Source organism: Neofelis nebulosa, chromosome 6, assembly GCF_028018385.1.
Source record: "Neofelis nebulosa isolate mNeoNeb1 chromosome 6, mNeoNeb1.pri, whole genome shotgun sequence".
Taxonomy (NCBI): Eukaryota; Metazoa; Chordata; class Mammalia; order Carnivora; family Felidae; genus Neofelis; species Neofelis nebulosa.
In genome coordinates, this window is record NC_080787.1 from 47,143,770 (window position 1) to 47,156,190 (window position 12,421).

The window sequence follows — 12,421 nt, forward strand, 5'->3', positions numbered from 1 at the left end:
GGATATGAAGTTGAGGCTTGAAGTCAGTAGCACTGACTCACAGAACTGAAGAGAGGCTGCTTTGATAATCGAGGTGATGGAAAGGGCAACCACTGCTCAACTGTGGTTAAGAGCAAGGCAGCCTATGGAAAGGGCAGGAAGACAGAGCCCAGCTGGTGGTAGACGCTCCATAAAGGAAACCGCCTCATGTTTCTCTCCCAGTGACTTGAGATTTCTTATTAAACCAGTTTGTGGATAGAATGTTAGGGATTCCCTCAAGGTCAGCAGCAGTCTTCCCTGGCAAACCCTGGTTCCTTAGTAGGCTCAACTGCCACCACACAGCTTCGGTGTCTCGACTAGCTGACCTGGTGACACCTGCCAAAGCCCCATGAAAATGCATCAGAGAAGTTTTTGATGTGGGTAAATCAGACGCATCCCTTTATTAATACATTGCAGCTACTGCTCTTGAAAAGTATGTCATGATTCACGTTCCAAAAATCTGTTAGACTCCGAGCACAGGGCATAACACTAGATTTTATATAATTTCTTAAATTAAGCTGGTCCGCTTAAGGATGACATCTGAGTCTGGCCATCAAACATTGCAACAAGTGGTGTCATGTAACTCGCCCCCTGTCTCTCCTCTTCCTCATTATAACAGTGAAAGGACATTGAAAGCTTGTGTGGATAAGGAATTTAGGCATGTGGACTTGTGTACGAGACACCTAGTGCTGGGGGGGGTGGGCGTTGGCGGGAACCAGTGAGAGCCTTCACCTAGAACCTGTGCTGGAGGGAACTCATGTTCCAGAAGATAATGGAAATGAGAAGCTAGCTGACCGATTATGACTTTCCAGGCCTTTCAAGACTTCCTGAAAGTGACTTCCTTGATATTTCCTTCATTGTAATAAATCTCTTTTTACATGATTCTGGACTGAAGTATGCCAATAGTGGCACCCAGATAAAGGAGAATAATTGCTATTGCAATTCTCAGGACAGGACATGGGAGCAACCTTACAGGTGGTTTCAGAATATCTATTTCTCCTGCTTTCGTGAAGAGTTTAGACACTCATTTATCTAAGACACATATTCTTAACAGAGGAAATATTGCTGCCAAGGGGGCAAAAAAAGTGGTTGGGGGAGGGGAATTAGATATTGCAATGAATTACGGCCCTCCAAAACTCAACCTTGCCCATCAACATAAGCAGATAGACAATATATCTGCAGTGTCCAAATTTCATGATGGCAGGGATACAATTAGGAAAAAAATGTGTAAAAAGTCTCCCCAAGGGGGACATATAATGAAAAAAGTCTGAGAAACACTGATCTAGGGAAGGGAAATAGACAGAATATGGAGCCCTTTCCATCTAAAACGCTAGACAATGTTTTCCCGCTTTCACTACACAAATATAAATTCCTCACTAGATGACTCACGTGAGAGAATTAGATTTATAGATGGTCTTTGCTTCTAAATGGACATTTGCCTCAGATTTCTGGCTTCCCTAAGGGTCTTAGGCCCACAGAGAGATTCTCCACACACCAAATCTTGCCTTTCTCCCAGGCAGCTTGAATGTGATAACAGACTCTGGGCTAGAAGGAATCCTGTCCAAGTTTCATCTCTCTCAGATGCACCTTCCCATCCTATGAGCAATTTTAGAAGTCTATGTGTATTTTTATAGCTTTGTACTAGATTAATGTGACGAAGTCTAGGATTTGTTGAGGACAATTTATTCCATATGACCAAAAATGTAGACTGAACTCTTAGAATATAGTAAGGCAAGTAAGTGGATGTGAGTTTCTGTGCATGAGGACTGCATTCCAATAGCTTGATGCATTCTCCCCTCATGCTTTGTATGTTTATGGGCAAAGTTAGAATTAATCAGCCACACTGTTCTCCAATAGAAATTACTGACCAGCTGAAGGCTGGTACCTCATTGGGCCCCAAGGTAGCAAGCTTTGCGCAATGTATACATCTCCTCGTTAAGTCTAATTTATCCACAGTACTCTCTTCCTTGGCATGCTGACTGCCCTGTGATACTTGCCAGAATCATGGCCTGATGATCTTTCCCTGGATTAGTGTCCTATGAAACCAGCCTTGTCAACTCTCTAGCAAGGTGAGGAAATACAGTGGAGATCAGGGAAAAAATGATTTAGGTGAGACTCAAAGAAACAACAACCAATTTGCATTAATAATCATTATTTGTACCTTCCAGGGATACAAAGCTATTTTAATAGTCAGAAATTAATCATTAACCATATGAACAAGGCTGAAGAAAAAAAGATCACATGATCATATCAATTAATTCAGAAAAAGCATTTAATAAAATTCAACACATATTCATGATTAAAATGCTCAGAAAAATTTGAATAGAGGGAGCTTCCTCAAATTAATAAAGACCATCTTCAAAAACCCTGCAGTTGACATTATACTTAATAATGGAAGACTGACCACTTTCCCCCAACAGTAGGAATAAGGCAAGAATGTCCATTCTTACCACTGTCATTCAACATGGTGCTGGAAGTGCTAGCCACTGCAATAAGGCAAGAAAAGGAAATTAAAGTTATGCATATTAGAAAGGAAGTAATAAAACTGTCCTTATTTGCAGATGACATGATTGTTCATATAGAGAATACTAAGGAATCTTAAAAAACAAACAAGAAATATTCTTCTAGAATTAATAATTGATTTCAATAAGGTTGCGGGACACATTAACATACAAAAATCAATTGTATTTCTACTTATCAGCAATGAGTACATGGACACCAAAACAAACAAAAAATACAACACAATTTATAATGATTCTAATTAAAAGAAATATTTAGTCATAAACCTAACAAAACATGTTCAGGACCTGAATGCTAAAAACTACGAAATACTAAAGGAAATCAAAGTTGATCTAAATAAATGGAGAAGCATACCATGTTCTTGTATTAAAACACAACATAGAAAACATGTTGATTCTTCCCAAATTGATATTCAAGTTTAACTCAATCCCTATCAAAACCCTAGGAAAGTTTTTTGTAGGTATAGATAAGATTAGCCTAAAATTTAGGTGGAATCACTCCTTGGCCTTCTGGTTAAAATCAAGTGTAAAATTTATACAGAAAAGCAAAGGAACTAGAATAGCTAAAACAATTTTGAAAAATAAACAGGAGGAATCAGTCTTTCTGATATAAAGACTCATTGCTAGAAGTATTGGTGGAGTGATAGGCACATACATCAATGGTAGGTAACAGGAAACCCACAAATAAACCCACACAAATATGCCCAACTGATTTTTGAGAAAGGTGCAACAGTAATTCAATGGAGGAAGGGTAGAATTTTTAACAAATGGTGCTGGAATAATTGGACATCCACAGCCCTGCCAAAACCAGAAACTTGACCTAAACCTCACACCTTACACACACACACACACACACACACACGCACACATCTCAAATGGATAATGGACACAAGTCTCAAATGGATAATGGACTTAAATACAAAACACAAAATTATAAAATTCTTAGAAAAAAACCCACAGAAGTTAACCTTCAGGATCTAGGACTAGGTAACGAGCTTTTAGAGGTGACACCAAAAACATGATTCACAAAAGGAAAAATGATAAATTGGACTTCATTAAAATTCAAAACTTTCGCTCAGCAAAAGGCTCTATTATGAGGATAAAAAGAGAGGCTACAGACTAGGAAAAATATTTGCAAACTACATATGTGACAAAAACCTAGTATCTGGAATATTAAAATAAAAACTCTTAAGACTCACAATGAAAAAATCCAATTAAAACACGTGCAAAAGACATGAAGAGACATTTCGCCAATGAGGATATACAAATGGCAGGTAAGTACATGAAAAATTGTTCAACCATCATTAGCCATGAGGAAAATGCAAACTAAAACTACAATATTACTAAACATATATCAGAATGGTTAAAGAAAAAACAGTGATAACACCAAGTGCTGGTGAGGATGTGGGGAAACTATATCATTCTTCCATTCGCTGGTGGGAATGTAAAATGGTGCAGCCATGAGTTTGGCAATTTCTTTACAAACTAAACATGCAACTACCATCCCCTCCATCAACTACACTCTTGGGCATTTACCCCAGAGAAAGAGAAACTTACGTTCACACCAAAACCTTTCCATGAATGTTTATAGGAGCTTTTTTCAAAATAGTCTCAAACTGGAAATAACCCCTGTATCTGTCCGTGTGTGAACAGTTAAATTGTGGTATATACCTATACCATGGAACTTATTCAGCGATTAAAAGCAAAAAACTATTGATGCATGCATCAACCTGGATTATGTCTAGTGAAGAGGGCCAATTCTATAAGGTTGCATACTGTGCAACGTTCTTTGTCCATTAGTGGTTGCTAGGAGGCGTTGCCTGTGAGAGGAAAGTGGATGCAGATATAAAAGGGCAACACGAGGGATCCTGTGGTGATGAAAATGTACCAGTATCAATGCCCTTGTTGTGATATTATACTATAGGTGTGCCAGTTGTTACCACTGGGAGAAACTGGATACAGGGAACAAGCACTCTCTGTATTATTTCTTACCACTGCCTGTGAACCTACAATTACATCAAAATATGATGTTTAATGGAGTAAACATTACTCCATTAATGGATCCATTTAATGGATGTAAAATGGAGTTATGTGGTGAAAACTAATGTTCCATCTAGCATTGTCTCCTGGTCCTCATCCACACTGTCTCTCCAGGGGCAATTTTCTTGTTTATCCGTTTAGAAAATTCTATGAATACACAAGCTTAAGCAAGAATATATCATATGAATATATATCATATGAATGTATATATTCATAAGATATAATATAAATATTAATATATAACATTTTATGTAGAATATTTCTCTATAGTTTTAGTTTGCATTAATTAATCTCATTATGAGTTGAGTATCTTTTCAGATAAGAGTGATTGTATTCTTTGTCCTGTGAACTATTCTTAACTTTAGCCTCTTTTTCTATTTGAGCCATCTTTCTCTTTCCCAATAGCAATTTTTAGGGATTTTGTGATATATTGAGGGTATTAGCCTTTTATGATGTGAGTGGCAATTATGTTTGTTTCACAATTTATCCTTTTGGTTTTTGTGTGACGTTATTTTTCCTATGCGGAAATTTTAAAATTTTAATTTGTCAAGTGCATTAATCTTTCTTTTTGTGGCTTCTGCACTTTGTCTCACCCTTAGAATGGCCCTTCTACCTCCAAAATTATTTTGTAAATTTCCCACACTTTTCTTATTAGTAGGGTTCTACTTTTCATCAGGGATCCAGGCTTGTCCCGCCCTCCTCTGGTAGCACCTTATTGCCTAGGCATTGGTCTTTTCAGTCATGGGAGGGTTGTGAACTTCTGGGCATATCAAGTCCACATTATGAGAAGCAGACCAGAGCGGGGGGCGGGGGGGGGGGGAGAAACAAATGAACGAAACAGGCTATTGAGTCCGTTCCTTAGAAAAAGCTATCCAGGAAGTTCCAGTCATCAACTTCTGCTGATACTCATGGGCCAGAACTGGGTCAGATGGTCACTCTCAGCCTCATGGGAGTCTGATGACAAGAATAATTTTAGCTGGGTACCTTGATGTCCCCCTCCACAAGAATTGAGGTTCTGTTAGTAAAGAAGAAGGTAATAGCAATACCAAGCAAGAAACTGACGGCGCTGCCCCCAACCTCCTTGCGTGACACACAGGTGCATTTCCTGGCTCCCTTCTTGTCACCACATGTGTGTGTTTGCGCTGCTTACCTGACTTGTAGCACCTGCTGTAACCAACAAGTAGTCTGATGGCCGGTCTACTTCAACTTCCTTTATGAAAACCACCTTTTCTTCCAGAAACTTTAAAGATTTTCTCTTTATTTATTTATTTTTAAAGACTTATTTATTTTGGGGCACCTGGGTGGCTCAGTCGGTTAAGTGTCCGACTTTGGCTCAGGTCATGATCTCACGGTTCATGGGTGCGAGCCCCACATCGGGTTCTATGCTGACAGTGCTGAGCCTGGAGCCTGCTTCAGATTCTGTGGCTCTCTCTCTCTCTCTCTCTGCCCCTCCGTCACTCATGCTCTGTTTCTCTCTCAAAAAATAAACATTAAACACAATTCAAGATTTATTTACTTTGAAAGAGAGAGAGAGAGACCAAGCAAGGAAGGTGCAGAGAGAGAGAGAGAGAGAGAGAGAGACAATACCAAGCAGGTTCCATACTGCCAGATGTGGGGCTCAAACCCACAAACTGTGAGATCGTGACCAGAACCAAAACCAAGAGTCTGATGCTTAATCAACTGAGCCACTCAGGTAGGTGCCCCTCTCTTTATCTTTTAAAATTCTGAAATCTCCCCCACCCCTGGTTGGGATCCTTTTAGACATTCTTCTGAGATTTCATGGGTCCCTTCCAATCTGGAGATTCCCATCATTTTTAACCCTGGGGAAAGTTCATCCCTCCTTCTTTTAAATTGTTTTGTCCTCTCCTTTGTTCCTGTTCTCTCCTAAAATTCTTATTGGACGTAGGCTGGATTTAATAGCTTTTTCTTCTACGTGTCCTACCTCACCTCTATATTTTCCATCTCTGTGTCTTGTTGCTTTACATTATGAGACGTTTACAGATTGCTTATACATCAGTTTATAGATGTTAATAGATCGGTGATAAATTCCAGACAACCACCTTGGTCTTTGGCCTACTTTATTCTATGATTGATACAATGGTTTTATTTTTGGAAATTATTAGTTTTTAATTTCCCCCAATTTTTTCTTGCCCTTTAAATGCTTCTTTCTTACAGTAACCTGCTCTTGACTTCTGAGTGCATTATCTTCTTAAAACTCTCTGCAAATACTAACTATACATCTTAAAAATGTCACTTCCGTTCTCCGAAGTATGGCTGATCTCTTTATTCACCCAATTCTTCTCTTTTATGGAATCAGCTTTTCTTGAGCATTGGATGACCCTTGGTTGTAGGGTTCCCCTGCTTTTGTTTAGAGCTGTTTGCCTAATGGGCCTCTCCCACAAATAGGACAGGCCCCCTGCTCTAGGTACGTGCACAGAACATGGGCTTCCCTATAGGGTGCCTAAGTATAGAGTGTGCTAGAGAGCCCAGAGGGTCAAAATAAAGAGGGCTTCAGTTTGAGGATATTACCTTTCAGTATATTTTACTCCTGGATGGAGCTACCTTTTTGTTTCTCTAAGAATCTAATGGGTGTGATGGCTACAGTTACCGAATGATTTATTTTAATGTGGTCTCAGACTCAAACCCACACCTGGATCCTTCCCAGGCAGAACACCTATTGTCTTCAGGGATCAAGTCTCAGGTTTTATTCTGGGGGCAAAAGTCGCCACCAGAGGTAAGGTGTTGTAGGAAGGGGTGAGGTCTCACTGCCTCAAGTGTTTGGAATACAGTTTAAAAATAATAAATACCCTGATGATTACTAAAAGTTCCTCAACAGAATCTTAGGGCCTAGTAGAATGACTGATGTTTATAATTAGAACCATCATGATTCATTGCTTACGGTTTATATTATGTTGAGAATGTTTTGTTTAAGAAGTTAGAGGAGTGTGTATTTTCTTTCAGAAAATTTTGTGATCTCAATTAAAATATATAACTTTAAAGGGGTGAGCTTTGTTTATTTGGGAAATGTACTAACAATAATGTCAGATAAATGAGGCATTAATCTGACTACAGATGTGTGTGTGAGTGTGTGTGTGTGTGTGTGTGTGTGTGTACATGACAAAGCTATAGTTAACTGGGCTTCACTTAGCTTGGTCAACAGTCAGGCCTTTTCTTCAGTTACCTGTTAGGTGCTTAGCTCTGAGCTAAGTGCTATGACTTATTCCTAAGAAAGAGAAGAGGGGAACAGAGACCCCAGGCCATATGTTTTTCATAATCTGGTAGCACATTCATTATTTAGAGTTATGTTTATATTTCTATTATGAACTTCTTAGCCTGAATAAGATTCTTTGTCTTTATGAGATATTCGAGATATTTACACACACTTGAGAAATAGGTATATAATTTCTTCTAAACTAAGGTATCATCACTGTTCCAAATATATGATTCTAATTATCAGTAGAAATGTATTCATGACCCTAATTAATTAAATGTCCAATTACTTGTTCCTTGTTTAACCCCATTAGCCTAAATAAAACTTTTTATAACATATAAACATATGTATCGCATAAATTACTATATTTCTTCATTGTGGATGGGCTTCTGTGTGTGCGTGTGTGTGTGTGTGTGTGTGTGTATGTGTGATGTGTATATATATGTATTTTTTTTACAGAAAAGAGGCTCAATGTAATGCCTTGATTAGGTGACTCATATGACCATAAGGAATACATAGATTCATAAAAATTCATAAGGATTTATTGAAAAATTTTATGATTCAAGCTTTTGTCCCATCTTAAGAACTGATATTTGCCCTAATACTTCTATCGTTAACTTTAGTTTTGTTTGTTTTTCCCAATACATATTTATTAATACTATTTAAAAACAAAATTAATTGGGGCGCCTGGGTGGCTCAGTCGGTTAAGCATCTGACCTTGGTTCAGGTCATTATCTCACGGTTCATGAATTCAAGTCCCGCACCAGGCTCTGCGCTGACATCTCAGAGCCGGGAGCCTGTTTTGGACTCTGTGTCCCCCTCTCTCTCTGCCCCTCCCCCCTCACACTCTGTCTCTCTCGCTCTCTCTCTCTCTCTCTCTCTCTCTCAAAAATAAGCATTAAACTTTTTTTAAAAAACAAAAAATTAATAGTAATATTATTGAAAAACAAAGATTTTTACCTCACATAAAATGCGTGCTTAAAATTTTATAACCACTGGCTTCTAAAGCAACTAAAACTTTTTTTCTTTCTGTCTAAAAGTCTTTTTTGAATCTTTCACTGTAGAGGTCTCTGTAGGGACAGATGGGACACTCCAGTTAAGTCAGTTCCTGAGAGTTTATTTGCAAGGCCTTATTACAGAGGTAATGGACAGATGGACTCACCCAAGGGAGAGCCAGGCAGGAGAGCCAGAAAAAGCAGAACCATTTCCACCCCGGGGGCCTAGAGACAGGAGGAGAGGAGTGAGGAGAGGTCAGCAGAGCCAGAAAGGAGGAGATTTCTGAGAGAGAGAACGTGAGGGGCACGGCAGACCAGGGCAACCTCAAAGGGAGGGAAGTGAGCGAATCCATTCCTAAGATACCGAGAATACATAGAATAAGTATGGAGAGTCCACTCTCCTTCCTTCTCCTCTCCTACTACCTGTCAGGGCTCCCCATTGACCCAGTGGGGAGTAGAAGGCCCAGGGATCTGGTTCTGGGTTTATACACGCATCAGTCTCTGGGGTCAGAGAGCAGGGTAAGATGTACATGAATGGGCACACCAGGCAACCAGCACATTCAGTGTGTGTGTGTGTGTGTGTGTGTGTGTGTGTGTACGAGGTAATGTGTATATGTGGGGAGGAGGTGCACACACTTACATCAGTATCAGAGGTGATCTCCGAAGTCTGAGGCTTAGTTTGGCACAAAAGTCAAAGGAGGTAAATAAAAGGGACTCTATTTGATTAATAAAGATCTCAAAGACGGTAGATGTCTTACAGATACGACATAGGACTCTTCCGAAGGTAGGGATGGATAGGGTCTTACAAATCTTACAATTCTTCCATTTTCCAGGTGGTGACGAGGCCCAGAATGGTAACACGGCTTCTGTAGGTCTGTGCCAAGTAGAGGCCACCTTGGACGAGGACCCAGGCCTCTTGGCTCCCTAACTTTCCTTCTTTCCACACCCCCACAGCGGCCATTCTTCTCCACATTCTGTTGACTGCCCACTGCTCTGGATCCCATGAAATTTACATAGTTGGCCTTTTAAGGCACCCGGTCCACCTGCTCCTGCTTTCCCGGGGGCAGCCTCTGGTTTTATTCTCTGCCAAACTGGAATCAGATTCCAGTGCTGTGTATGTAGCCCTACCCAGCCTATACACCGAGTCACTGAAGAAAGCAGATTTTGCTGGAAATCAGAGGCGAGGGGAGAAAAATCCTCAATCTCTACGATCTATCCCAACGTTACTGTTAGGCTATACATCTTCCCTTCCTTCTTCTCTTCCCAGATGTACTTCTGTGTCCCTTTCTTTCAGCTCTTCCTTCTCTGTCTCCATCTCTCTCACACACACCTGCCCACAAACCTACCCAAATCCACTTTTTCAGTATTTTTCAAACGGTGGGTTGGCTATAAACCAAGAATGGATGGGTTGTTCTGAAATCGATTTAGTGGGTGAGACCAAATATTTTTTAATGAAATAAAAGTTGTTTAAAGTGAAATAAAGAGTGTGTGTGGTCTTGGGGGCAGTTGTAGTGTAAAATGTATTTCTTATGATGCGTCACAGTGAGAAGAGTTTAGAAATGTTGTCCTGTATCATATTGCCATCCATATATGAAAGACCATTATTCTGAGAATCATAGCACGGGGTTCAGTTTACTAAAGATCCTCTAGTTTCTAGGATTTGCTCTCTATAGGAGACATGGAGTGGAGGGTCAGAAACAACAAATGATATTTTCCTGTCACATATGTAATGAGCCCATCAGTTAATGAGCAGCAACTGAATGTTTTAAGATGTTATTGAAGGGGGGCTTGGAGAGGTTCTCTAACCCCAAAGAGTAAGGGGTGAGATTGAAAAGCCATACTGTCCTCCATGATGAGTGAATAGGATGTAGGCGGACAGAGAATGGTCACAGTGGGAGGAGGCATCTGAGGAGCATCCCAGCGTGGGGACCAAGCCACGTAGCTAGATTCCCCTGGAATAAAGAATCAGAGCTCAGATGGTTGTTTAATTCACGGAAGGACCATCCCACCAGGCTGGAGGTTCCGTGGATATTCAAAAGTATAACTTGGGTTACATGAGCTTTGCCCTCTCTACATTTTTAAATACAAACTGACCTTCAGTTCTGACCCCTTTACTTCAGAAAAATATTCTATGATGGCTGGAGAAGTCAGAGAAGGTGGTTTTAAATGTGGAGGAATCCCTCTAAAGCCCAAGACACTGACAAGGTACCGTTAACTAAGGAGTTGGCTGGGACCTCTCAGGAAGGCACTCTTTGTGTTACCTATATACATTCCCAGGCGTTAAAAAAATTTTTTTAAATCTTTATTTACATTTGAGAGACAGAGATAGAGCACGAGTGAGGGAGGGGCAGAGAGTGAGAATCCGAAGCAGGCTCCAGGCTCTGAGTGGTCCCCACAGAGTCTGATGTGGGGCTCAAACACGCAAACTGCGAGACTGTGACCTGAGCCAAAGTCAGAAGCTTAACTGACTGAGCCACCAGACGCCCCAAGTTCCGCTTTCTTAATGTCCAAATTGTTAGAGCATGAGCCCATGCATAATGTATGTTTATTGGAGCTCCAAATGTACCTCAGATGCTTCCAAGAGTCTGGCAGGAGACCGTGCTCTGAACAAATCTTCGTTTTGTCTTCTCATTTTGCTTCTGGCTCAGTGCAGAATACTCTGAGATTGCCTTTCTACTTTCTCTTCTGAGTATCTATTGTTGATGACTCAACTGCACCATCAAGATGGGGTGTTGCTCACCTCAAGTTCACAAGAACATAGAAGCTTGTTCTTGATTTGTACTAGCCTTATTGAAAACCTAGACATACCTTCTTGAACCTTAGGACTTCGTGACTACTGCCCTGCATCCTGACTGCCTATAGATGGGCCACCTCTCTACATTGTCATTGCTACCAGCTCCTTCCACTGTCTCAGGGACAGCTGGTTTCCAATACTGGAATGGATCCAGTGTATCTATGTCTTAGGGTCTGGGTCCAGGGAACACCTAGCCTCCAAGAGAAACAAGAAAACTTTCTAGTCCAAAGTTTATCCCTCATTTCTTCCATTATTCGAACTTTCCAGTGTAAGCGTCAGGTGTTCTTGGGGGAAATTCCACTTATACACACCAAAGTGGTTAATTACAAAATAGTACTATATTGGTGTACTTCAGAAAGTCTGGGTTATCCTGTCTTATCCATTGTCACCTTGGTAAAACTTTCTAAAAATGGTCATTCGTTATTCACTAAGCAGTTGAAGTTGCCTGTGAAATGACTTTCCTAGGTTCCATCTCTCTGCATTGCCCCTCATTCCAATCCCCTTTCTACCCCTTCAATTTCTTCTTTTGCTTTGCAGACTATGAATATTATTCCTCTTCTCTATTCTACTAGGTCCACAGACCCCCTGAGTCTTGTTGATATAGACTAACTCAACACATATATTTTTGGACGTTTATTGTGTCCTAGTTACTGCTGCCAGACTACACAGTTTGCTCGTTCAGCAGAGAGAATTCATAAACTCATCTCACCATTGTACCATGCATTCAATGGCCCATGTCTGGAAGCTGCCCAAAGAGAAACAAACATGGAGGAATATCAGAGTCTCTATGCCTGTAAGGGCTGCTGAAGATTTGTCTTCATTCCAAATGGCAGGAATAAAATCC